This window comes from Puma concolor, chromosome C2 (assembly GCF_028749965.1).
Source record: "Puma concolor isolate L17-30 chromosome C2, mPumCon1.1.hap2, whole genome shotgun sequence".
NCBI classification, from domain to species: Eukaryota; Metazoa; Chordata; class Mammalia; order Carnivora; family Felidae; genus Puma; species Puma concolor.
In genome coordinates this window covers 62949928-62974928 of record NC_141675.1, presented here as the reverse complement: position 1 = coordinate 62974928, position 25001 = coordinate 62949928, and the positions used below count along the sequence as shown (strand labels likewise).

The window sequence follows — 25001 nt, the reverse complement described above, 5'->3', positions numbered from 1 at the left end:
CTTTAAATTCACCAGTGTAGCTCTTTGCTTAAATCACGGTGGTGGCTGGGTCCCAGTGCAAAAAAGGGTTGAGCTGACCTTGGTTTCTTGAAATGCAAAATGTCGTCAAATCCAAACATGCCGGTGAAATCTAAACTCGCTTTCATTTCTTAATGGCCACTCTCAGCCTGTAAAGAACACAGACAGATGATTGCTTACTTAGGCACAAAAACAGAAAAGAGTGTCCATGCTCGGGCCAGGTATTTTTTGCTTGCTGAAGCAATGCTTTCTAGCCAATCTCTTAAATTCTTCCTGCTCTTCTGTTTGTTTAGTGTCGTGATTGACAGAACCCCCTAGAAAAAAACGCCAGAGGATCTTAATTTGAATCCCAGCTCTTCTACTTTGCTTTGTAACCTTGTGCAATGCTTTAACGTAGAGTCTACACTCATAAAGTGGGGATTAAGGACTTTGGTCCTACCTCACAGAGAAGTTGTAAAGTAAAGCACGGTGCAATCTGCGGGACCCTGTACACATCAAAAAGTTCAGATTCTACATTCCCATATTCTTTTCAACTTGGCCTAATATTTAGCTCCAACATGGAAATTCCTCATTGATAGCTTTAGAGATAGGACTGTCAGATAAAAATACAGAATGCCCGGTCAAATTCGAATTTCAGATTTTAAAAATGTGTATATATTTGTATATACACTCGTAATGGGTATATAATATTTGTTGCTTATCTCAGATTCAAATTTGACTGGGGGCCTTGCATTTTTATTTGCTAATCTGACAATCTTCCTTAAGAGTTCTGGCTGGAATTGGGTGCCTGGGTGGCTCAGCCGGTTGAATCTACGACTTCCGCTCAGGTCGCGATCTCGCCGCTCATGAGTTTGAGCCCCGCGTTGGGCTCTATGCTGACAGCTCAGAGCCTGGAGCCTGCTTTGGTTTCTGTATCTCCCTCTCTCTCTGTGCCCCTCCCTTGCTCGAGCTCTGTCTCTCTCTGTCTCTCAGAAGTAAGTAAACGTTAAACAAAAAACAAACAAACAAAAAAAAAAAAGAGTTCTGGCGGGAATATTTTCTTACACTGTGTAGATAACAGACTAAAGAAGCTGGGAGTAGGCATGCGGGGTACCTTCAAGCTTCCAGCTTAATGGCTAAGGAAGTACTTAGCCCAGTGTGTTGGCTGCAAGTATTTGGTCTTCCATTACGCAAATTTGTAGTACAGAACTCAGTATCTGATCTGCAAAAGGGCAAATTAAGCCTGATTCTCCCTTCTCTTTAGAGGGAGATCGGCTCCCTTAGGGCAGAAGGGGATTACCTGCACTGGTGAGTGTTGATGGTAAATTTCCACTGGAATGCCATTGCTATACGCTGATCCTTCTTGAGGATTATCTTTCCTCCTATCCCTCACAACCAGGTTGTGAAATTTAGAGAAAGGGCAAGACCTATCTTTAGAGGGTAGAGGCATTTTCCAGGACCCAGCACCCAGGTGTTTGTGTGGTCCCTGCTGGGGTCTTGCCTGGGCCTGTCTGGAAGGGAAGATTGCTTTTGGATGTCTTTCTACTTAGTAGTTTTACTGTCAAATTTTGTTTGTTAATTATCTGTTAAAAAAAGATAAAAGAGCTCAGCTAGGCCGATTCTAATGTTAATTTTTCAAAGTGATGACCACTTAAAAAATTATCTGTAATATGATGTTATACTCGTCTCCTGACATCAGTTACGCTGGAAAAGCCTTGCAGCTAATCAAGGTTCTCTACATTGAAATCTTCAAATGCTGGCTCTGGCACTAAATACTGGATCTTTACAAGTACATGAAAAAGTAGGGTAATTTGTGTACTTCAATTACTAAAAACACTATTTCAGAGCTCTAATAAAATCTGGCGAAGTCTAGGTAGTTGTCAAACGTATCAGAAGAAGATTGATTACATTATCTGAGCTTTCTTTTTAAATTTCTTTTGCCACAATGGTTTATACCAACTGCATCCATACTTGATACTATTGCCGTACCTTTTTCTTCTCGCATTCACATTGATATGATTACATGTGATCTGTAAATGCCCAGGACTAAGATGCCTGGAGAGTCTAGAAGGACCTGATTCTAGGACTTTTCTAGGGTTGCCTAGCACACATTGGCTATTGTACTTTGGAGCAGTAGGTTTGACCCCTGTAAACCATGGCAGATGGCTACTCAGTCTATCATAATATCAAAAATGAGCCTGATAAAGATGCAGAATTCTTATGAACTCCACATACCCTCCAGAGGACAATCTACAGTTCTGACTGCCATGTGGAATGTGGTGGCCCTACCTGCAGCTGACCCTCATCCCTTAAGAAAAGAAACTAAAGTTGTTAAGGTACAGGGTGTAATCTTACTCATCTTTGCATTGTGTATATTTAGCAAATATTTTTTTTTAATATTTTTTTTTAACATTTATTTATTTTTGAGACAGAGAGAGACAGAGCATGAACGGGGGAGGGTCAGAGAGAGGGAGACACAGAATCTGAAACAGGCTCCAGGCTCTGAGCTGTCAGCACAGAGCCCGACGCGGGGCTCGAACTCACGGACCGCGAGATCATGACCTGAGCCGAAGTCGGCCGCTCAACCGACTGGGCCACCCAGGCGCCCCGCAAATATTTTTTAATAAGTTAGCCACAAGAAGAATAAAAATGAAGATGAATCATTGAGTTAGGTTGTAATTGTAATTTCCACTTGCCCTTCAACATGGTCATGCTCAAACTTTACTCACATGCCTTTTTAAAAACAAAGATACTAGATTCTGTGTGGTGCAGTGGTTCTCAAATTTTAGTGTGTATCGAAATCCCTGGAGCTCTAGCTGAAACCCAGATTCCTGGGTGTCACCCAGAGAGTTTCTGATTCAGTCGGTCTGGGAAAGGGCCTGAGGATTTGCATCTCTAACAACCTCCCAGGTGATGCCAATGCTACACTGGTCTGAACCACACCTCCCAGAGCATTAATCTCCATACTACTGGAGACACTAGGAGTGCTGGAGATATGTGAGAACATTTTGGGAGACAAACTTAATCACACAAAGACTCACAGGTCACTCTTCAGTGAAAAATAATATGCTCGTGGGCTTTGGTTTTCTTATCCTTGGAAATGGACAGCAAAGAGTGGAGGCAACCCTTCCTTTAGGACAAGAGATTATCATGTTCAAATCACAGTGGGCATTCACAAAGTACTTCTTAAAGGTCAGACATACAAAAATAATCAAGACACATACCCTGAGCTTGAGGATCTCAAAGTCCAGTGTCTCAAAAAATATGAGGGGAGTAGGCAAAATATACATTATGAACAAAGAATAGTACCGCTATTTTTTTACCCTCTGACTCAAGGGCTCTGGACCCAACCAGCCTAGACGTCACTAAATCTTTCCTGTCATAGTGATCTCTGGTCCCCTGTATCATCCTTCTAGCCCCATATACCTTTTAGACTTAACCCTATGGTCTCTGTGATTCTTAATAATACATAACAATGACCAATATTATCCCTTCCATTTATGGAACTTCACCTATTGTCAGACCCTGTGTATATGCTTTATTTCTTACAATCCAAAAAGTTGGGTGATTTTATCCCTGCTGAACATATCAGTAAATTGAGGCTCAGAGAGATTAAATATCTTGGCCAGAGACACACAGCTTGGTTAGGTATAGAGCTGCAATTTTAAATTTATCTTGCCGGACATCTATGCCACTAAACTCCTACTTTTCTACATATTTTTTAATATCACTTAAATTTTTTAACTTGTTTTATTTTTTATTTTTTAAAATTTACATCCAAATTAGTTAGCATATAGTGCAACAATGATTTCAGGAGTAGATTCCTTAGTGCCCCTTACCCATTTAGCCCATCCCCCCTCCCACAACCCCTCCCATAACCCTTAGTTTGTTCTCCATATTTACGAGTCTTTTGTATTTTGTCCCCCTCCCTGTTTTTATATTATTTTTGTTTCCCTTCCCTTATGTTCATCTGTTTTGTTTCTTAAAGTCCTCATATGAGTGAAGTCATATGATTTTTGTCTTTTCTCTGACTGGCTAATTTCACTTATACCCTCCAGTTCCTTCACTAATACCCTCCAGTTCCAACCACGTAGTTGCAATTGGCAAGATTTCATTCTTTTTGATTGCCGAGTAATACTCCAGTGTGTGTGTGTGTGTGTGTGTGTGTGTGTGTGTGTATGTATCACATCTTCTTTATCCATTCATCCATTGATGGACATTTGGGCTCTTTCCATACTTTGGCTATTGTTGATAGTGCTGCTGTAAACATTGGGGTGCATGTGTCCCTTCGAAACAGCACACCTGTATCCTTTGGATAAGTGCCTAGTAGTGCAATTGCTGGGCCATAAGGTAGTTCTATTTTTAGTTTTTTGAGGAACCTCCATACTGTTTTCCAGAGTGGCTGCACCAGCTTGCATTCCCATACTTTTCTACATATTTTTAATTAATTTTTAAAATTAAGATTTAAAATTTTTATGAAAATGGCTGGACAATTGCCCAATACAAACCTTTTAGATGGTGACCCCTGTTTTTGTTTAACAAAATGGAAGAAGGGCGAAAGAAGAACCAAAATGAAGAATGAGAGAATTCTAGAATTTTTATCAAATAATGATATTTTGTGTTTGAAAACATTATATACTTACCAGAGTGCTTTTGTATTAATGACTTGTCTTGGGTCTCAAAACTGCAAGACAAGATTTATCTTAACATTGTTAGATAGGAAGATACAGCCTCCACCCCCTTTTTGTAGGAAATTGAGTCCTAGAGAGGTTGTGGCTCTAGGAAGTGGGACCCAGGATCAGAACTCAGGCCTCCTGGTGACCATTTCACTGTACTGGAAGGCCAACGAAGAGGAGATTGGGATGGGTACAAGGTAGGGATGATGAGTTTATTGGTCTGGACACTTGTGTTTGCAAAAGATATAAATTCAATTTCAGTTTGCTTAAAAAAGAAAATAAAGACAAAGATTTTGCTGGAGCAGGTAACTGAAAAGTTGAGGGCAGGTGCTAAGCCCAGGGATTCAACAATGTCATCATGGCTCAGACTCTTTCCATCTCTCTTCTGCTTTCCTCTATGTTGGCTTCATTCTCAGGTTGTCTCCTTTCTTATTGTGGTTTCAGGAACCTCTCAGCTAGTAACAAGAAAAACTCTTCTCTTTCCCACTGTTCCCTATAAATGCTTTGGCTTGGGTCACATGCCTCACCTCAAACCAATCACTCTAGCCAAGGGATGAAATGATCCTATTGGCCATGCCTGGGTCATGTGCTCTATTTTGGAGTCTGGTGTGAAAGACCCCAGCTGAGCAACAGATCTATGAGTGGGAGAGGGAAACAGCAGCTATTACTGAAAAGACAGAGTGGATACTGAGCAGTCAAAAATCCTAAGTGTCTACGTCAGTGAGCAATAGAAAAAAAAATGGGCAGAGTAGTTTTCCCAAACTTTTGCTTTTCAAAATCCAAGTAGCCTTAGGGTATTTTTCATCTAATTCAGCAGGTGTTTGTTGGGGCAAGAAGCCATGCTAGTTCTCTCTTCCCTTCCCCATCTTTCCTTATGATGGTCTCTTAATAAAAGTGGAGTCTCTGCTCAGAGGCAGGCACTGAATTGGGTGTTTCTCTTGGTATCACAACCACACTTTCTGCATAGAACTACTTTGTATCCCTGGCACTGAAGAGTAGTGATTTACCAGTTAATATGGTTGTGACTATATACAGCTGTGCTTTTGCAATTTGGTGTATTTAGATGGTTTCCATTCTTCTTGTGGTTCTGTGTCGAAGTTCATGTGCCTTTGAAATGTACTACATTCAGTGTCTCAAGGGTTAACTGATTGAGGCTCTCACAAATCAATAGCACATATCAGTTTCCTCATCTGTAAAATGAAGGGCTGGATGAGATACATTCTAAGATTTAACCAAAGTGTAGCATAATTTGATTCTCTGATTTTAAAATTCAGGTTAGATCATAGCAGTTGTTTTTAAAACTAGACAAACATTTTTCTACTTTTCTTTTTAAGATGAGCCTTGATTTGATTCTACCGTGAGAGAAGTGTTCTTATTTATTAAAAAAAAATTATTGGTTGTAGAAAGGAAACGGAAAGAAAGTCAAGATTTTGTCCCTTTGGCTGTCAAGTTAAGATGGAACCATTCCCAGAGTTGCTATGAGGATGCCTATAAAATGTGAATCTGGCAAGGAAAAAAAACCAGTAGAGAGTAAAATATATAGTACATATGTATCTATATATCCGGGGATTTGAATTTATGGGGCTAGTTTGCTATTTCAACTTGGTGACCAGACTCAACAATGAATCCAGTTGCCAGGATTGGAGGGTTAGGTCCAGAATTCCAGGAAAAATGCTTCTAAGGTTTATTTTCAAAAGCATTCTTTTGGGGGTGCTTTTGGATAATAGACATCTTATTGTTTCTCCCCTCACCCCATCAGGAATCTAGGCTCCTTTAAATTAAATTGGAGGGCACCAAAGCTTCATTTGTTAGCTGTTTTCTTAACACAGTTTTATTTAAATAGCTATGCATGATTTGATGGTCAGTGTCTTTCTTCTCTGTTGGAATATAAACTCCTTGAGGACAACGGCTATTTCGGTGTTTTTCATTGTCAATCCCTAGTACCTGGCACAGAGCTTGACTGAATCCATGGATGGAAACCCTTGGGCTCACGTTGGGCTCTCATTGTTTTGGGAATGTCTTTATGAGAAACAGTTTCCATCACTTGTGGCTTAGGTGTTCTTTTACTGTAATTTTTGAAAATAGCAGTAACTGTAGATATTTTTGTCTACATATTTTTGAAAAACTTTGGGGTTTGGAGGGTATTTTAGGCTGATTTGAAGACAGAGAAAGAGTTTATTTGTATTGGCCCAAGAGGACACTCCCTCCCCTTGATAACTGACCTGGGACAAATTAGCAATATCTTCTTTTCTCCCCCCTCATAACTGAAAATATCTACATGCTTAGACATATATTGGGTAAGTCTTCACAAAGTTCAAAGATAAATCTGCTTGAAAGTAGTTGCAAAATTAGAATGCTTAGATACATCCATTGCTTTATAAATGAAACTAAAGGTTCATGAACCAAATGATTGGTAATTTCTAGCTGAAATCCAACATCTGGGCAAGATTTCTGAGCTCCATTTCCTCACTACGCCAAATAGCTCATCTGGAAATAGTCGGCCAAGATTTAAGAGGTGATAGTGGTCCCTTTACTCATTCAGTCCTTGGTCTCCCTGGAGCTTCTTGCCAGGGCAATGATGAGTGATAATTACTCCTGGGTTTTTGTAGTGTGGTTCTTGGTATTTTAGGTGTTCACTTTGACCAGTAACTGATTTCATCTAGAACGTTATCCATGATGACAATTGCTTACTTTCAACTGAATTTGAGTTGATTGGTGCCCTGAAGAGAAAGTTCCTATTGCTTATTCCGTGAAGCAAATAACTTCCTACCATCCATATAGACCCTTTTCATTTAACTACACGTTGCAATATTTATCATCTGTTGTTGCTTAGGTTTAAAAGAAAATTCAGGTTATGATTTCAAACCCTTTATCTGATCAAAAGCAACTAATGTCCAGATTTCCTTTGTGAGTCTACCCTTAAAGAATTGACCTAAGGAAAATATTAATTTCCTAGGAAGATGTTCTTATCTACCTGACTTTGGAAATACAGATAAAAATATTGCACCCCCTTATGGTAAACAGATGATGGAAGAGGATTTGTGGCATAATGATTAAGAACTTGGTTCTGGAATCAGACAAACCTGGGCTGGACTCCTGGACCTCCTGCTTATGGTTCTGACACAGAGGGTAAGATCTCTGAAAGCCGTAAGTCTCAGTCAAGAGAATGCATGCTGAGTGCTGGGATAAGCTTGCATAGGAAATGGTCTGTAGCTGTTACCTTAAAAAAAGATGGACTTCAATCCTGAAAATGTACAGACTACAAGATCTTAAAAAAAGAGATAGAAGAAGTTAAGTATACTATTCATTAGTGTAAAAATCAGATATGATCCACGTAGAAGGAAAGTAGAATTGCATCTGAAACAAATTAAACTTTTTTAGATGATGTTACTTTAGCCTTTGTCAAGAGTTAGTTTAAGCCACATGAAAGTTTCTGTGTATTTTCTGTAAAATAGTGGTAGAATCTTTTTCAGAGTTTCTTAAACTATAATCCACAGAAAGCCCTCTTCTTGGATAAGGAGAATTAAACATAACCCTTTTTTTTTTTCTTTTCACCTTGTTTTTCAAGAAGCTGAACACTAAATTCAGTGCTCAAATGGTAGCAGCCATATTAAGCTTGTTTGTTTTTTGTACTTCTCCATGAATTTTGGGCTTCAACTTGAATAGTTTTAGTGTTGATGTGTGTTTTATCTTGAGATGCCTACATTCTTTTGTGAAGAAGGAAGTTAAATTATTTAAGAGATACCTCCTAGAGTTTGTCTATAATATTAAAGCCTTTTTTTCCCTCAAGCAGATACCAAAATTGGCATTTGAAAAATGCTTTGAACTCTTCCAGAGGAAAAATACTATGTAGTGCTAATATGATATATTTATTTTCACAAGTACAAGTAAAGCTTGTAAGATAGTCTTACAAAGAAGGTTCCCTCTTTAGTATATGGCAGAATGAACGACTTCTGTGATGTTTGTTACTTTGTGATATTGCAGTTTTTGCAAACTTTAAGGTATTGGGCTTAAATTATTAGGCCATTATATACAAAGGATTTTAACTAAAAATGATGCTTAGTTTAACTATGGGAGAGAGTGCCTCTTTATGTAACTATATTCTCATTTGGAGTATGAACTTAACAAAAGGACTCTTAAGGCAGAGCAACGTGGTGAAAAAAATCTCACGTTTTAGAGTCAAACTGAGGTTCGTATCCCGTCTTATCACCTGCTAAATAAATTAGCCTTAACTTTCTCTCCCATAAAATTGTGATGCTAATATTTACTTTATAAGACTGTACTGAATATCTACTTTGTATCAGTCAGTGATGACTGTTGTTTGCCTAGGCTGCAGGCCCTCTGGGAGTTGGCCAGCTCCCAGCTGCTCAGAAACATGGGCAGACATATGGAGGGAGTGAGTTGGATTGTCACAGGAGCATAGCTAATGTTGTTCTTAAGAGTCTGGCCTATGGCACAAACTCCTAGCAGATCCCTCTCTTTTTCCTTCCACTCAAAGGCCCGTGGGAGGGCTGCTGCCATGGTGGAATGAAGGTGAGGCTGAATCTTTTGGGCAGGAGCTCTACTTGAGCCTCTTCCTGTCATGCTCAGAAGGTGTGACTGGTTGCCCAGTTGTGGGGTATGAGTGGAGCTGCTCTGGACAGCCCTGTTCTTGTTTTTCAAAGACAGAATTATCCATCACTGTTTGTATTGGGATTATGATTGCTTACCAGTGAGATAGCAAATTATATTCCTCATTTCCATTTGCTTTCTGAATTGAATTGTGTGGTATGGAAAAGTTGATTTACAAATATACTGGCTCTTAGATATTTTAAAGGGATTGCTTTAAAGGATCATGCATAGGGGGCACCAAGATAATATTCAAGCCTTTGCTGCATTCTCTCATCCATTCATTCATCCCATGTACATTTACGGAGCATTGGCCTCATGCTGGATATTGTTCAAGGTGCCGAGGAGAGAACGAAGGTGGCACCTGGTCCTATCCTACACATGGTGCATCTTTACAATCAAATCTAGCGTTGTTTTACATTAACAATTATCTTGCTTTGGGTGCAGAAACCTGAATGAGAGGAAGGATTTTTGGCACTCCAGGTTCCAGTGGTCAGTGTGGGCAAAATTGATTCTCTAGCCCTCCTGATCATCTCTTAGTGGGCACTGAGTGTTCCTGTTTAATTCTGCACCCTCGAAGCCTCTGCTTCCACAGTCTCTGGACTGCTTGCATGTCAGACTTTTTGTTACTCCCCTGTCCCCAACCATTCGCCACTGAATAAGGTAGAAACAGCTTGGCAAGCTAAATTGTTCTGTAAAATGATATCTTTTCTTTGAGTCTGTGCTTAAGAGTTATAGAATTTTCGGTTGTGTTTGTGTCTCTTTTCCTGTTTGGAAAAGTTGCATTTTATGAAATCCTGTGGTAAGATTCCTTGTAGTTGAATTAAACAGCTTATTGTGAGTGCACTAGGAATTTGGGAGTTCACTTAAGCACTGAACTTTCGCACACATATAAAGGTATGTACTAGATTACTGACATGGTTTCCTTATGACCCTCTCAGCTCTTTTCCCTCTAAAATTAGATTTTCTTGTTTGGGTTAGTAAAGCATGCGGTTGCAGACCCTTGTAGAGCTATTGTGAAATATTAGGTCTGTATTTCCGGAGGCGTTAGCCACTGGCTGTAACCCAATTCTGAGGGGAGAGCAGGTTGTGCATCTGACTGACATTACAAATGCAATGGACGTAGAACACCCCCCTGAAAAAAGAGCAGGCGGTTATTTTTAAGTGGTGGGAAGAAGTTGCAGGTGTGCCTGATGTTTTTAAAGCTCTTGATTATTGATCTCGTCTTAAGACTTACAAATAGAACCATTAATGTGTCAGTGGAACCCCGATAACAGATGATTATTGTCCATCTTTAAACTGTAAACTGTACTTAGCACTGAAATGTGTATGTAATGCACACAAACAGGCCAGCTTTATCACAATTCCTCAAGGTTTTATAGGAAAGAATTCATTCTTTCATTCTTTTTCCCCTTGGCCCTCCTCCCTCTCTCCTGCCTGCCCCGACCCCACAGTTATTCCCTCTGCTAATTGATAGAAATTCCTACTAGGCATTCCAGCCACTAGCTGGCAGACATAACAAACACAAAATTTACAGCTCTACAATGAAAATGTCTTAGGATACAATGTTTTTAACCTTCGGTAACTACCACCTGCTGAACTATGTAGCTCATCACAATGAGTGAAACAAGTTAAAGTAGTATAACACCTAGGGATTTTAGTTCAATTTCACTGTAACCTCAATTTTACTACCGTAAGTCAAGTTTGTCGTCAGAGAGCTCCATATTACATTTGATGGGCAGATTCATCTGCCTTTACTCTGTGCATGCGGTCGTTCCATGAGCAGCAAGGCAGTAATACATCTTTATTTAAGCCAAGTCTTGGATTCAGTCCCAAATGACATAATCTCCTGTAAACTGGGAAATCTGGTCTAGACCACAGAATGTTATGGGGCGCACACCTGTTCAGAGGATCGTAGTCAAAGGATAGTTAACAGCATTTCATTGTCATCCTGGGGGAACAAAATAAGTCACTCTTGGCAGAAGTTGGACCTGGGCCTAGAGCTCCTTGACATATTTATATAACAAATTAGAATATTCAATAGGATTGTTAAAAGGAGTCTGTTTTTTAGGCAATACTGAGGCACCAGTTTTTGTACAGGACTACTATCTGTGCCCAGCCATGGTTAGGAGGGATTAGATGGAGAAACTAAGGCAGTCAAATCAACCATGGTTTGTAGTATTTCACACTCCTGGTGACAGAAGCTTTGAAAATGGCGATGGCTGTGAAGGGGGAAATGAAAAGGAAGAGCTGGGGTGGTGTGGAGAAAGAATTGACAAGACTCAGCGATTTCACCCAGTTTGTCTGTTCATTCATTGGTTCTTTCATTTTGCTCCTTTATCCATGCATCAGGTATGAATAAGCACCTACTAAGTTTGAGGTACTGTGGCAGGTATTTTGGACAAAGCAGTTCACAAGACATGGTTCCTTACTACAGGGAAGCAGGTAGGACTGAGAAGAACTCTCAGAAGAAAAATCAGGGATCAAGAGAATGGTGTTTCTTCTGTCCAAAATGGGAGGGCTGGGAGGAAGACCCTAGAAATGATCCGTTCTTAGACTTACGGTGTTGGAGTTGGCACTCTTGCTGTGGATGCCTCCAACCGAGATGAGGAAGAAAAGAGGTGAAGAGGCTTATAAGCCTAAGAAATTCATAGTAGCGAGAAATGGACACTCTAAGGCCAACTGAGGTTCTTGGGAGAGTGACTAAGCAGTAGGCCTGAAAGGGAGTCTTCGTGGCCTTGGGCGTGGGTGTGGCGGGGCAGGGTGGGTGACAAGGGAGGAGCTAGAGACAACAGGAGGCCATTTCTACAAAACAATGATGATCTAAAAAACCAGTTATGACAAAGTTGCTAGAAATACAACTGGAACTTATCTCTACAAGGTATACATTTGTGGAGTAAGCCTGTTGGACAGAATGCAGCTCCCTGGACTCAGGTGAGAAAATGATCTAGACCTAGCACAGTAAAAGTCTTGATAATGTGGAAGAACCAATGGGCACCCAAGCAACTATACAAGTGATCTGTGGAGTGCTTGCATGTGCGTTATTTCAAGACTTAGAGGGAATTTCAAGACTTAGAGGAGTGCTTCCAGAGAAGAACATTTAAAGCCATTTCTGTGTTGGAAGATAGGAACCTAAGATAAAAAGAATGTTAAGTTCTTTAGTTCTTTAGGAAAGAAGGCTGAAGGTACAAAATGAATAAGTTGTTAAACACACATCTGGTATTAGATGCCAGCCTCAGTAAGAATACTAAAAAAAAAAAAAAAAAGTGTTTGCTTCCAAAAAGTCCTAGACTAGGTGTGGGAGATTCTAGCAATCAGTGTGCAGTAAGATCTAATTATGTTAAACAATTCAATCACATTGGGCCATTGTCTTCCCATTTATAAAATATAGAGATTGATGGCTGATCACTAAGGCCATAGCCTGAAAAAATTGATGAGGTATTATATTAATTACTGTTTAACTATTGAAGTTCAAAAATGCCCAGGTCTGATCTGATTGCTTTGAATAAAAGTCTGATGTGATAGGTACCTACCAATCTAATATGTAAAATGAATCTAAAGAGTGTTTTGCTTTAGAAATTTTGCTACTTTGCTACTTTTGCTCTTTTTAACTGGGTTCCACTTTTTAACTCTTGAATTTGTTTTTCTTGATTCAGTGGCAAAGGGTGACTACTGCCTTCCTGCTGAAGGTTTTTCCCAACACTTGCCATGTCTGCCCTCAGGGGATTTCAGATAACAAGCAGCACCAAGTTGGTCCTCTAAATTTGGCCCTCGGTCCCTGCCACAGTGCTTAGATTGGATGAAAATGTGTCCGCAGAGATTAGATATTCCAGTGACCACAGTGCATTTTTCTGCTCTGAAAGCTATCTCCCAAATCAGCCCTCTACCTCTGGTTTATCAGGAGGAGAGTACAGACAGATAACATCCTTGCGATGTGACCCTGACCTTTGTCAACCTTTGTTAAGGCTTCATCTGAAGTCAGGCCTAATGTTTGTAAACAGGATGTAATTAAGGCTGGGAACTGACAGGGTCTGACATTAAGACAATGCAGAGCTGGCAGGGAATGGTCTGTCAGATGTCAGCTCGCATTGTGTTCTAAGTGCCTTCATAATAATTAGTGTCCTCTGTCTGAAGGAAGTTCACTCAACTTGGATTAATCTGTCACAGCGTGGAGGCCATCCTTGGGAGGGCAAGTGTTTCCTCTGATAAACCTTAGAACAAGTATGAGAAAAAAAGCAAAGAGACTCAAAAGAAAACTGTGAAAGTCAAGACTGTTGGTGACAGGTGCTGCCTGAAAATTAGAAACAGGAAGTAGGAAAAAAAAAGGCTCCCCCTCCACATTCCAAGCATGAAGTGACTGCAGAAGTTCACTGTGAGCAGAATTGGCTACAGCCTCCCTGGGCCTGCTGGTCTGAATGCGTGAGTAGACACAGGAAGATGAGTGTTCCGAAAAGCCTGTGCATAAACACATTGTTTGGCTTTTGCCCTTAACTAGCACAATGCACGTGTCAGAGATTGCCTGCAGCCTATAAGAGGATTTAGGCTTAACATGTAATTGACCCAAAGAGGCTGAATCTGATTTCTGTTATTAGAAGATATTTGTTGAGCATCTTGTGGTTGTTGATATGGTACAAACTGAGTCAAGAGATGTCATACCTGCCTTCCTAACTTTCTAACCAGGGCACGTGAGCCCGATGCCAACAGGCTGCGATGCAAATAAATACTTGTACACTAATGTTCATAGCCGCATTACTACCAACAGCTAAAAGGTAGAAATAACCTAAATGCCCATCAACAGGTGAATGAATAAACAAAATGTGGTATATGCCTACAGTGGAATGTCATTCAGCATTAAGAAAGAATGAAATCCTGATACATGCATATTATGCTAAGTGAAATTAGCCAGACACCAAAGGACAAATCTGACAAATCGCCAGAATTCCTTCTGACAAATGGGCCATTCGCTTTTTAGTACAAAATTCAGTTCTTACATAGGTGACTCTCTGCTACTCAGCCTTTTGGGGGGAGATGAAGTCCTGAGGCACATTAGTAGAAGTTCGCTTTGGTATTTATCAGAGTGTGGCATTTAGTGATGATTTGTATTTTATTTGGTAACTTTTAAAGGCCTATATTTGCATAAGACTCTTGTAGGTTTCTTTCAGCTTCATAACTTGGTGTTTCCATGACTGTATATAGGCTGGATGACTATAGGTTCAAGTTCATTTGGTAACTAAAAGTAAGACCTTCACTAAGGCATTAAGTTTTTCACTGGATTCAGTAATAGTTTTTAAATTTCCTGATTATCAATGAGAAATAAAAGAAGCCATAAAATAGTTCGCAGTACAATGGTCAGAGAGGAGTATTATATCAAAAAGGCAACAACCTTGAATATATACTTTAGAAAGTTTTTAGGAAAAAATAATTTAATTTCACTATTCTTTTTTTTTTTTTTTAAGTTGCATGGCTTTCTTAAATCAGAAGATGGTGTTGTTTATAGGAATAGTTTCCCCTCAGGTGTATCTTAAATAAAATCACCAAACTTATTTATAGGATTGACAGGTGTGGTAATGGATGTTAGGCAAAATGTGTGTGTGTGTGTGTGTGTGTGTGTGTGTGTGTGTGTGTGTGTGTGTGTGTGTGTGTGCTTCTTCTGCTCATTAACAACCTGAGAAAAATTTTTAGGAACTTAAACTTCAGAAAATAATTCTTTGTTCTTTTTTTTTTTCCTCCCTCCCTGCCTTTCTATTAAAGTGAATCTATTATCAAATTCCTCTTTGGGCCATTCATCGATTCACTGCGTCCCACCCCACCCCCATGTCAGATTTTACTGAAGTTAATGTCATGTACACAGTGTTGAAGTGTAAGAGTGGGTGAAAAGGAGGAATATTCAAGAAAAAAATTCTGGGATGGTCTTCTCCAGGTCTTCCTGCTATATTTGGCAAGGTGTATAGAGGGCTGAATGGGGAGGAACCCTTCTTCAATTAACATCTGTGTCATATCACTAGTATTCAACATTCCTTAGGAGCAGCTATCATTTACTGAACACCTGCTATGTTCAAAATAATATTATTTCACTTTTTGGGGGGTAAATGTTCCTTAAAAGACTTACTGTCTCCATAGGTTGAACTGAAACTTAAGAGACCAAATAACTTTCCTATGGTTATTTATTAGGAAACAATAGAGTTGGGATTTAAACTAAAATCGGATTCTGCTCTTTCCATAATGGTAGGCCATTTATTCTTGGATATAGATGAAAAGAAAAGTAAGGGAATGCCCTGTAGAACTTCTCTTTTCCTTTCCTACTCCTTTCTGAAAGATGACACCTTAATGTGGGGAAGTTAATTGAGGACTCAACTAATGAATCTCTAGTAGGAGGGAGGGCTCTCTAAGTAGATTGGCACGCAGGCAAGTAGAGAGTACCAGCCTCCGTCAGCCTGATGTCAGCAGGGTTTTCAAAGAAAAGATGAGGAAAAAGAACTTATTTTTTCATTACCTTGAATTCAATTGCCCATTTCACCTATATGTGTTTGTGGGTTATATCTTTTTTTGAATCTCAATAATGTATGTATATATATTTATTTAATTTTTATTATTTAGGTGTAGTTGATATACAATGTTATATTCATTTCAGGTGCAGAACATAGTAATTAGATAATTTTATACATTATATAATGCTCACCACTGTAAGTACGTCTTAATCTCCTTCACTGATTTTGCCCATCCCCCACCCTCTTCCATTCTGGCAACGAACAGTTTGTTCTCTGTATTTATAAATCTGTTTTTGTTTGCTTGTTTGTTTGTTCATTTGTTTTCTTTTTTGGATTACACATATGAGTGAAAGACGATGGTATTTGTCTTTCTCTATCGGCCTTGTTTCATTTAGCATAATACCCTCTAGGTCCATCCATATTGTTGCAAATGACAAGATCTCAAACATCTTGTATAACTGGGTAATATGCCAGTTTGTGTATATACCACATCTTCTTTCTCCATTCATCTATCTATAGACACTTAGATTGCTTCCATATCTTGGTTATTGTTAACACTGCAGTGAGCATAAGGGTACATTTATCTTTTTTGAATTAGTGTTTTTGTTTTCATTGGATAAATACCTAGTAGTGGAATTATCAGATCATATAGTATTTCTATTTTTAATTTTCTGAGGAACCTTCACACTGTTTTCCACAGTGGTTGCCCCAATGTACATTCCTACTAGAAGTGAATGAGTGTTCCCTTTTTACCACATCCTTGTCAACACTTGTTATTTCTTGACTTTTTGATTTTAGCCATTCTGGCTAGTGTGAGGTGATATTTTATTGTGATTTTGATTTTCATTTCTTTGGTGATTAGCATTGTCGAGAATCTTTTCATGTGTCTGTTGTCTATCAGTGTGTCTTCTTTGGAAAAATGTCTGTTCAGTTTCTCTGCCCGGTTTTTAGTTGGATTGTTTGTTTTTTGAGTTGAGTTGTTTATATAGTTTGAATATTAATGCCTTATCAAATATACCATTTGCAAATATCTTCTCCCATTTGGTAGGTTGCCTTTTTGTTTTGATGGTTCCTTTTGGTGTGAAAAAGCTTTTTATTTTTATGTAGTCCCAAGAGTTTAATTTTGTTTTTGTTTCCTTTGCCCAAGGAGACATATACATAAATATACTATTAAGGGCAATGTCTAAGAGATCGCTGCCTACATTTTTTTGTTAGGAGTTTCATGGTTTCAGGCCTCACATTTAATTCATTTTGAGTTTATTTTTGTTTTTGGTGTAAGAAAATGGTCCAGTTTTACCTTGTGTGTAGCTGACTAGTTTTCCCAGCACCATTTATTGAAGAGATGGTCTTTTTCCTATTGTATAGTCTTGTCTCCTTTATTTTAAATTAATTGACCATATAAATGTGAGTTTATTTCTGGGCTCTTCATCCTCTCATCATTCCATTGATCCATGTGTCTGTTTTTGTGCCAGTACCATACTGTGTTATTTACTACAGCTTTGTTGTGTATCTTGAAATCTGGAATTGTGATACCTCTGGCTTTGTTCTTCTTTCTCAAGATTGCTTTGGCTAGTCAAGGTCTTTTGTGGTTCCATGCAAATTTTAGGATTATTTGTTCTAGTTCCATGAAAAATGCTTTTGGAATTTTGATAAATATTGCATTTAATCTATAGATTTCTTTGGATAGTATGGACATTTTAACAATATTAATTTTTCCGATCCATGAGCATAGTATATCTTCTATTTCTTAGTATTAGCTTTAATTTTTTTCATCAGTGGCTTATATTTTTCAGAGTATGGAGTATTTTTCATCTCCTTGGTTAAATTTATTTCTAGGTATTTTATTCTTTTTGGTGCAATTGTAAATGGATTTTTTAACGTTTCTTTTCTACTACTTTATTATTAGTGTATAGAAATGCTACCAATTTCTGGGTATTAATTTTGTATCCTGCAACTTTACTGAATTCGGTTACTACTTCTAATGTTTTTTTGGTGGAGTCTTTAGGATTTTCTATGTGTAGTATCATGCCATCTGCAAATAGTGACAGTTTTGCTTCTTTCTTATTTGGATGCCTTTATTTATTTATTTATTTATTTATTTATTTATTTATTTATTTATTATCTAATGACTGTGGCTAGGATTTCTAGTATTATGTTGAGTAGAAGTGGCAAAGTGGATATCCTTGTCATGTTCCTGATCTTAAAGCATAAACTTGAATTTTTTTGCCATTGAATTTGATGTTACCTGTGGGTTTGTCACATAGGGCCTTTATTGTGTTGAGGTATGTTTCCTTTAAACCCACTTTTGTTGAGAGATTTTATCATGAATGGATGTTGAAATTTGTCAAATGCTTTTCTGTTTCTATTGAGATACTCATATGATTTTTATCCCTCATTTTGTAAAAGTGATGTATCATGTTGATTGATTTGTGGATATTGAACTATCCTTGCATCTCTGGAATAAATCCCACTTGATTGTGGTAAATGCTCCTTTTAATGTATTGTCGAATTCAGTTTGCTAATACCTTATTGAGGATTTTTGGATCTGTGTGCACCATGGATATTGGCTTATAAATTTATCTTGAAAACTATTATTAATTTAGGAGAAAGAGAAGTTTGCTTTAGTGGCTGGCAAGGGGACAGGTCTTTCTGAAGCACCATTTTAGCTGAGTTATAAGCCATTTTGTACAGGATGACTGACTCTAATGCTTACCCAATGTATAGAGTAGATATATGACCAACAGTGTATCACAGGCATTGTGATTGAGACACATTTTTGATATAATCCAGACAAAAAAGAGATATGTGTTTCTCATGATTAGTGAACAGAGCAGTTATTTTCTCCTTGACAAAAGACTAGACTTAAATATATTTTGAGACCCATGAAGGACAGCTAAGTGGAAACACATGCAAAATTTAAAAATAAATAGTTTTCTTTAACTACTATAACCTAGAAGAAGGAGAAGAAAAGAGGCGTGGGGTATGGGTCTGCATACATACTGTCCACAGTTGGAGATACATGAATAAAATGAAGACCAAATCACCTCACTTAACGTAGGGAACTTTCTTAATTAAATACAGTATTATCTTTCCAGGGAGTATCCCCTATCCCCAAGGGTAGTTGCCATTTGTGGCTATTAGATGAAAGAGGAAAAGACAGAGAAGCATCTTACAGAATTAACTTTGATGCCCTACATACATTTTTTTTGGCATGTAAATAGAAAACCCCTAGAAGGGGGGAAAAAAAGCAGAGCATATAAGTAAGGCTTTTTTAAGATAGGTAAATCATTTTCTTTTTAAATGAAATTCAGTTTGACTGCATGAAATATGAACAGTAATTAAGTGCACAGTCTGTGGGCCTTCCATACTTTAAAGCACTTTCTTAAAAAAAAAAAAAAACACAAAAAATGAATACTCACCTCAGACAGGCCAATTACCCAAGAATGATGAAGTCAAGAGGAAAGTCGCTAAATTTCTTTACTTGAGTGATCACAACCCTAGCCCGTGATTAGTCCCCACGGCACCAGCCGGGATGTGGCAGGGACACTCACATTGGAAGACTTCAAATAGTCATTTCCTTGGTTAAAATAAAATCTGACTGCACTAAATAGACAGTTTTTAATCTCACTTGGACATCTGAAGATTTCTCAAGCTGTTGTTGGCTGCGGCAGAAACAAATTTTTCTGCTTTGTTGATTAAACCAGTGGTCTCCACCATTGCTTATCGGTCTGCAACGAGCTGTTCTTTTTAATTAAAAGTGAGCCACCACGAGAGAGCAATTAACAGCTAGTAATTACTGTGCTCTTCAGAACGGCAACATTTTGCCTTTCATTCCAATTATATAATGGACAAGTGGCTTTTTGATCTTCAAATTAGTGAGCTCTTGTCCTCCTTGTTTGGAGACAGAATTGGCAGGTTAATGATGGCCTGTGGGGGCACTCTTTCCTCTGACTGATGCGAGGTGAGAAACACTGGAAAAGAAGGCAGGGAAAGGTTTTCAAGAACTGCAGTTCCACCTTCATGATAAAGATAGAGAAAGAGCCCTTATTTTCAGGAGGTTGTGATGAAGAGGAAAAACAGGCTTACAAGGAGCTGACAAAAAGCATCATGGCTTCTCCTTCTTCCTATCCTCCAGCAAATGATGATCCCATGTTTTAAAACGTGGAAAAGTAGAATTAAGACGTGATGCTTTGGTATGCCTTTGATAAGGACATGAAATATCACATGTTTGCAAAAAATACTTGCCCTCAGTTTAGAGACAGATTTGAACTTGATTTAAATTTGTTTTAACGACTACGAGAATTTCAGGGTATCATATCTTTTGATACAATTGAATCTTAATGGATAATTTCTTACTAGCTCTAGTATAAACCCTGAGGTTATAAATAGAGGAAGTTAGATGTTCTTGTTTTCCTGTATCTAAGCTCTGCTCTTCGTTTAACGGTACAGTATAGAGAGAGCTCTACCATATTACAGAACACTCATGAACCAATTGCTTCCCATGGGCATAGCCTCCATTTTGGACCAGTAATTTGTTGCATATGCAAAAATGTAGGTGTGATCAGCCAGCTATGCTTCTTACTTATATATTCATGTTGAGAACGTGATAGTCATGGTAATTCTGTGGCCACAAATCACTACATGGGGCTGGTTGGTAATGGGGACAATTTTGTTGGGTATGGACTGAAAACAAATGGTGCAATAGGAAAGGTATTTGAAATCGTGAGTGTGGAATCTGGTTAATGAGCTCTTTTCAGTGATGTTACATGAAAATAGTATGCAATAGAATTATAGTATATGCCACATAATAGCCATGATGTAGTCTTTTAAGATACTTGAAAAGCCTTTTCTTAATGAGGAATAGAGCAGTTAACCAAATAGGAAAAATAATTACAATCATATATGTTTAAATCTCACCACAGGACATCTTCATTAAGCACTTTGCTGATATAATTCTCAGTTGCTTGGTTTTAGCATCTTCATGGGGATGGAGCCCCAGTTGAAGTGAGTATAACCTACTCACTTGGCAGGTTGAATCTCTCTCCCCTAAACACCAAGTATGAGCAGCCTTTCCATTAGGTCGTGCAGTCATTCAAGTGAGCTATTGTCACCTTTTCCCAGAAAAGGACATTATTGAGCCATCTTGAGTAAGGTGCGTCTTTTGATCCATTTTCAGAGACGGTTGTAAGCTTAAATCGGGTTAGTAACTTGTGGGATTCGTTTTTAGGATGGCTAGACATGAGTAGACGTTCAACATATAGCTTTAAACAGATTTTTACATATTGAAACAATTGATACTATTACAAGAACGATATTCACTACCATGCCTCATTAACACCTTGGCCTATGTTACAGCACTACTAGATGATGTTTTGAAATCACACATTTCTTCTTGCCAACACAAATACCATATACTTTGCTCATGAACTAAGGTTTTGGATCCAGATGGAAAAAATAAGCTTAGGTGTGTCTCTTTTTTCTTAACTGCTAAAGGTTTTAAAGAAACATTCTACATAACAATCATTTTGCATTTACTCTTAGGGTATGCATACTTGTGAAGGATGGGATATTGAGCTTGAGATGTATACATCTGTTAAAATGGAAATTTTGATTGATATAAGTGAAACTTCTTGGAGAGAAATGTATCAGAAGAGTAAAGAAATTTAGGAGAGAAAGTGAAGGTCCCTTTGCCCTTGTAAACCTAAAAGAAGGATTTCTGGACTTTTTCAAAATGCAAGACTTTTCTGGCTCAAATGGGGGTATATTTGATCATTTCAGTCATTGTAGTATTTGAATCCTCTATTTAACATATGTATCTTGTGATTTTCCAAATCCTGAATATAAATTGGGTTTTTTTTTTGTTGATTATAATTTATGCAGTGCTAGTTATCACAGAGTCTATGATACAACCAAACTTTTCTTTGTCTGAGCCTTTGGAAATTGAAGGGATAAGACCTAGATCCTCCCAGTGTTTCTGAGAGAGTATATGATATTCATGGAAAGAATATGGGCGTCAGATTGTAGTTTTATCATTTTTCAGTTTTGTGAACTTGGACAAGTTATTTAACATCTCTAAATCTCAATTCCCTCATTTTAAAGTGGGATGTTGGTACTGACCCTACAATGCTGTTCTGAAGACTTAATACCATAACATGTGCACAAAGTGGCCAATGAATTTCCTGCCACATGGTAGGTACTTAAATCATGGTAGCCATTATTGTTGTTGGTGTTCTCAATTCACTTAGTTTGCAGTATCTTTTTTTAATATGAAATCTGAATTCAGGAAAAATATATTTGGGAAAGTCAGTCCGTCAATAGTAGGCACTGATAAACGAATATTTGAAGCACATGGTATGTATTTTTTTCTTATAAGAATCTGAAAATATCACGGAAGGAAATAGATTTTTCTAACAGGTCAATGAACATACTTGTGACTATCCAAAATTAGATCATCCTTATTGTTTTTTTTTTCCTGAAGGAATTTTACTCCTATAATGATTTTGTAATATACATATATTTTACATGTTTATTTATTTTTGAGAGAGTGAGAGCGAGCATAAGCAGGGGAGGGGCAGAGAGAGAGAGAGAGAGAGAGACAGAGGATTTGGAGCAGGCTTTGTGCTGAAAGTGGAGAGTGCAACTCAGGGCTCAAATTCATGAATCGTGAGATTATGACCTGAGCTGAAGTTGGACACTTAACCGATTTAGCCATCCAGGCACCCCTACTCGTATGGTGGTTTTGAATTTTAAAGGCATTTTCACCATTGGAAAATCAAGCTCCATTTAAAAAAAATTGTTGGATGACCATCTTTATCTTTGTGGCAAAGTAGAAAGAACACTGGATTAGTAGTCTTGAGGTCACCACTCTCTTGCTTGTTGAGCAACCCTGGGAAAAATCATTTAACATTTCTGCATTACAGACGCTTCATGTGTAAAAGGACACTTCAGGGTTCTCTGGTTGCAAGCAACAGACACTGGCTCTGGCTAACTTAGGCCACAGGCCATTTCTTGGAATGGTGTGGGAGTACACAAAATTGAAGGAGGGCTGGAAAACCAGGCTTGGAAATGGGAGAGTAGTGAAGGTGTGTCCAAGAAGGTTGGAGAATTTTGATAGGTCATGTAGCTGAAAGAATCTGATCTGGATTTTACTGATGAAATGAAAGTCTCTAAATATTTCTAGTGTCTTTGATCCTCTGCTAAAGATTCATATTCACAGAAAGGACCGTAAAGATTGGCCTAACTTGGCCAACATGCCAACTTGTAGGAAGGGGATAGATTTTTGATTCCAGTTCCATGTCTGTGTCCAGTGGGTGAGGGGTAAATCCTCAAAAAGAAATCAGTGCACTCTAGGAAGGATAAGTGGATCCTGGGCTGCAAGAAAACAACAGATGTTAACTACACTGAAGATCATAAATGATGCTGCTTTTCCTGTAATTTGTGAATGTTACTTTAAATATCATAGGTGGCAATGTTAAATAACATCTAATGCACTGGGTAGTATTACTATTACCAGTTATTCCTTGTGGATTTTGTTCATATAATTTAAGTAGCTGACCCAACAATCATATTGTGTAGTTTCTTCTGGACAGCATTATATCCTTAAACATAATTATACATTAAAAAACCCCAAAACTTGAGTATAATTATGGAACCCAGTCTTGCTAATTGAAATCTTGAATTCATTCTCTATTTGAGGATCAAAGAAACTCCAGTTAACCTTAATGAGAGCTAAGGTAGCCATGAGAAATGAATAAATTCTTTGTTAGATTTCATTTTTTCATTTTTATTTTTTATATTTTTATTTTAGTTCCGGTTAGTTAACATACAGTGTCATATTAGTTTCAGGTATACAATCTAGTGATTCAACAATTCCATATATCTACCTGGTGCTCATCAGGACAAGTGCATTCCTTAATCCCCATCACATATTTACTTTATTAGATTTTAAACAATGAATTTTGGTTAATAATCAGCCTCGTCATTAGAAATCTTGTCAGTGGCGTAAGTGGGGATGTGTTCATGTTGTTAACAATAGACCTGCTTCTTGAACCAAACAGAGTAATAGGAATTTACAGAAATGGCATTTAAAATATTTTATTTGCAATGTCCAAATGAGTATTCCAGAGTTCAGTAAAAACATGGCCTTCAGCGAGACTTTTTTTTTTTTTAATCAGTGAGATTAAAAATATTAAGCAGAACACCATTGTATCTTGAGTATAGAAAGCTTTCAGTAATGTATGAGGAAATTCAGTAGCCATGTTTTTCACATTTTTAATTTTTTTAAATTTAGGTATTTCTTTTCTGGTCTTTATCCCTAGTGGTATAATAAAATACAAATGAGATACAGGAAATAGGAAGTCTGTTAGTGTTCATTACATTATACAGAGTCAGGCAGAATGGAATGATTAATATGCTTGACTGAACCCAGGCATGCATATTCAAACTCTAAGCAAACCTCCAGATTACTCAGTTATTATTGGAAATTTGAGAATAACACTTTTGAATGAGTGTTTTTATTGAATCAGGAGGGGCTCAATTGTATAGGTACTTTAATATAGGCCTTAACAGAAAGAGAAATGAGTTATATTCTGGAAGATTCCATGGACAAATGCATTGATTTTATAAAAGCCTGGAAAATGACCAAATTTAACTTAATTTCTGCTTCAATTAAGAACAAATTGATTTTCCTTGAACTTTTAGAACTTTTCTTTAGTCCCATTGGGATTTTACTATTTTAACAACTATTGTGATATGTGAGTGGAAGAGATTAGTTCATATAATCAGATTTAGGCCTGGTATTTTATAAACAACACGTTGTATGATTATACATGTAATGCTACACATTGACATTTGGTCAGGTAAATAATTAAACCTAATATCCACTGAACTAAAACTATTTCTGTATTTGATCAATTACTTAGGGTTTTGGAAGACTTCTTTAAAATTATATAATTGTTTATTAACTGAATCCTTATAAAGATAAATTTGTGTGAAAATGCAAAAATTTAACACATTTGTTTTGCCTGATGATAAGGCAACACAAAATCATACATGTTGACTATAGAAAATATTAAAAAGATTGGAAAAGAAGATGTCACCCATAATCGTGTTACTAAGGGACAAGTACCATTATCGTTCTAAAGTGTTTAAAATTCTAATTTTGAATTGTTTTTTTCTCTCTCTCTCTATGTCTATTTTAAACTATAGTTTTGTTTGTTACTTTAGACATGAA

At 37.7% G+C, this 25001-nt stretch overlaps 1 protein-coding gene across 7 annotated transcripts in view; it reads left to right on the top strand.

Moving 5' to 3' along the window:
- MECOM (MDS1 and EVI1 complex locus) overlaps window positions 1–25001 on the top strand; it is a 566599-nt gene that overhangs the window by 141918 nt on the left and 399680 nt on the right. Inside the window, exon 2 of one of the 7 annotated variants that reach the window (XM_086674679.1) lies at window positions 7698–7802. The exons of the other annotated variants lie outside the window; for them this stretch is intronic. The gene's annotated coding sequence lies outside the window, so the exon portion shown is untranslated. The remainder of the gene's footprint in view (window positions 1–7697; window positions 7803–25001) is intronic. 7 annotated transcript variants of the gene reach the window in all.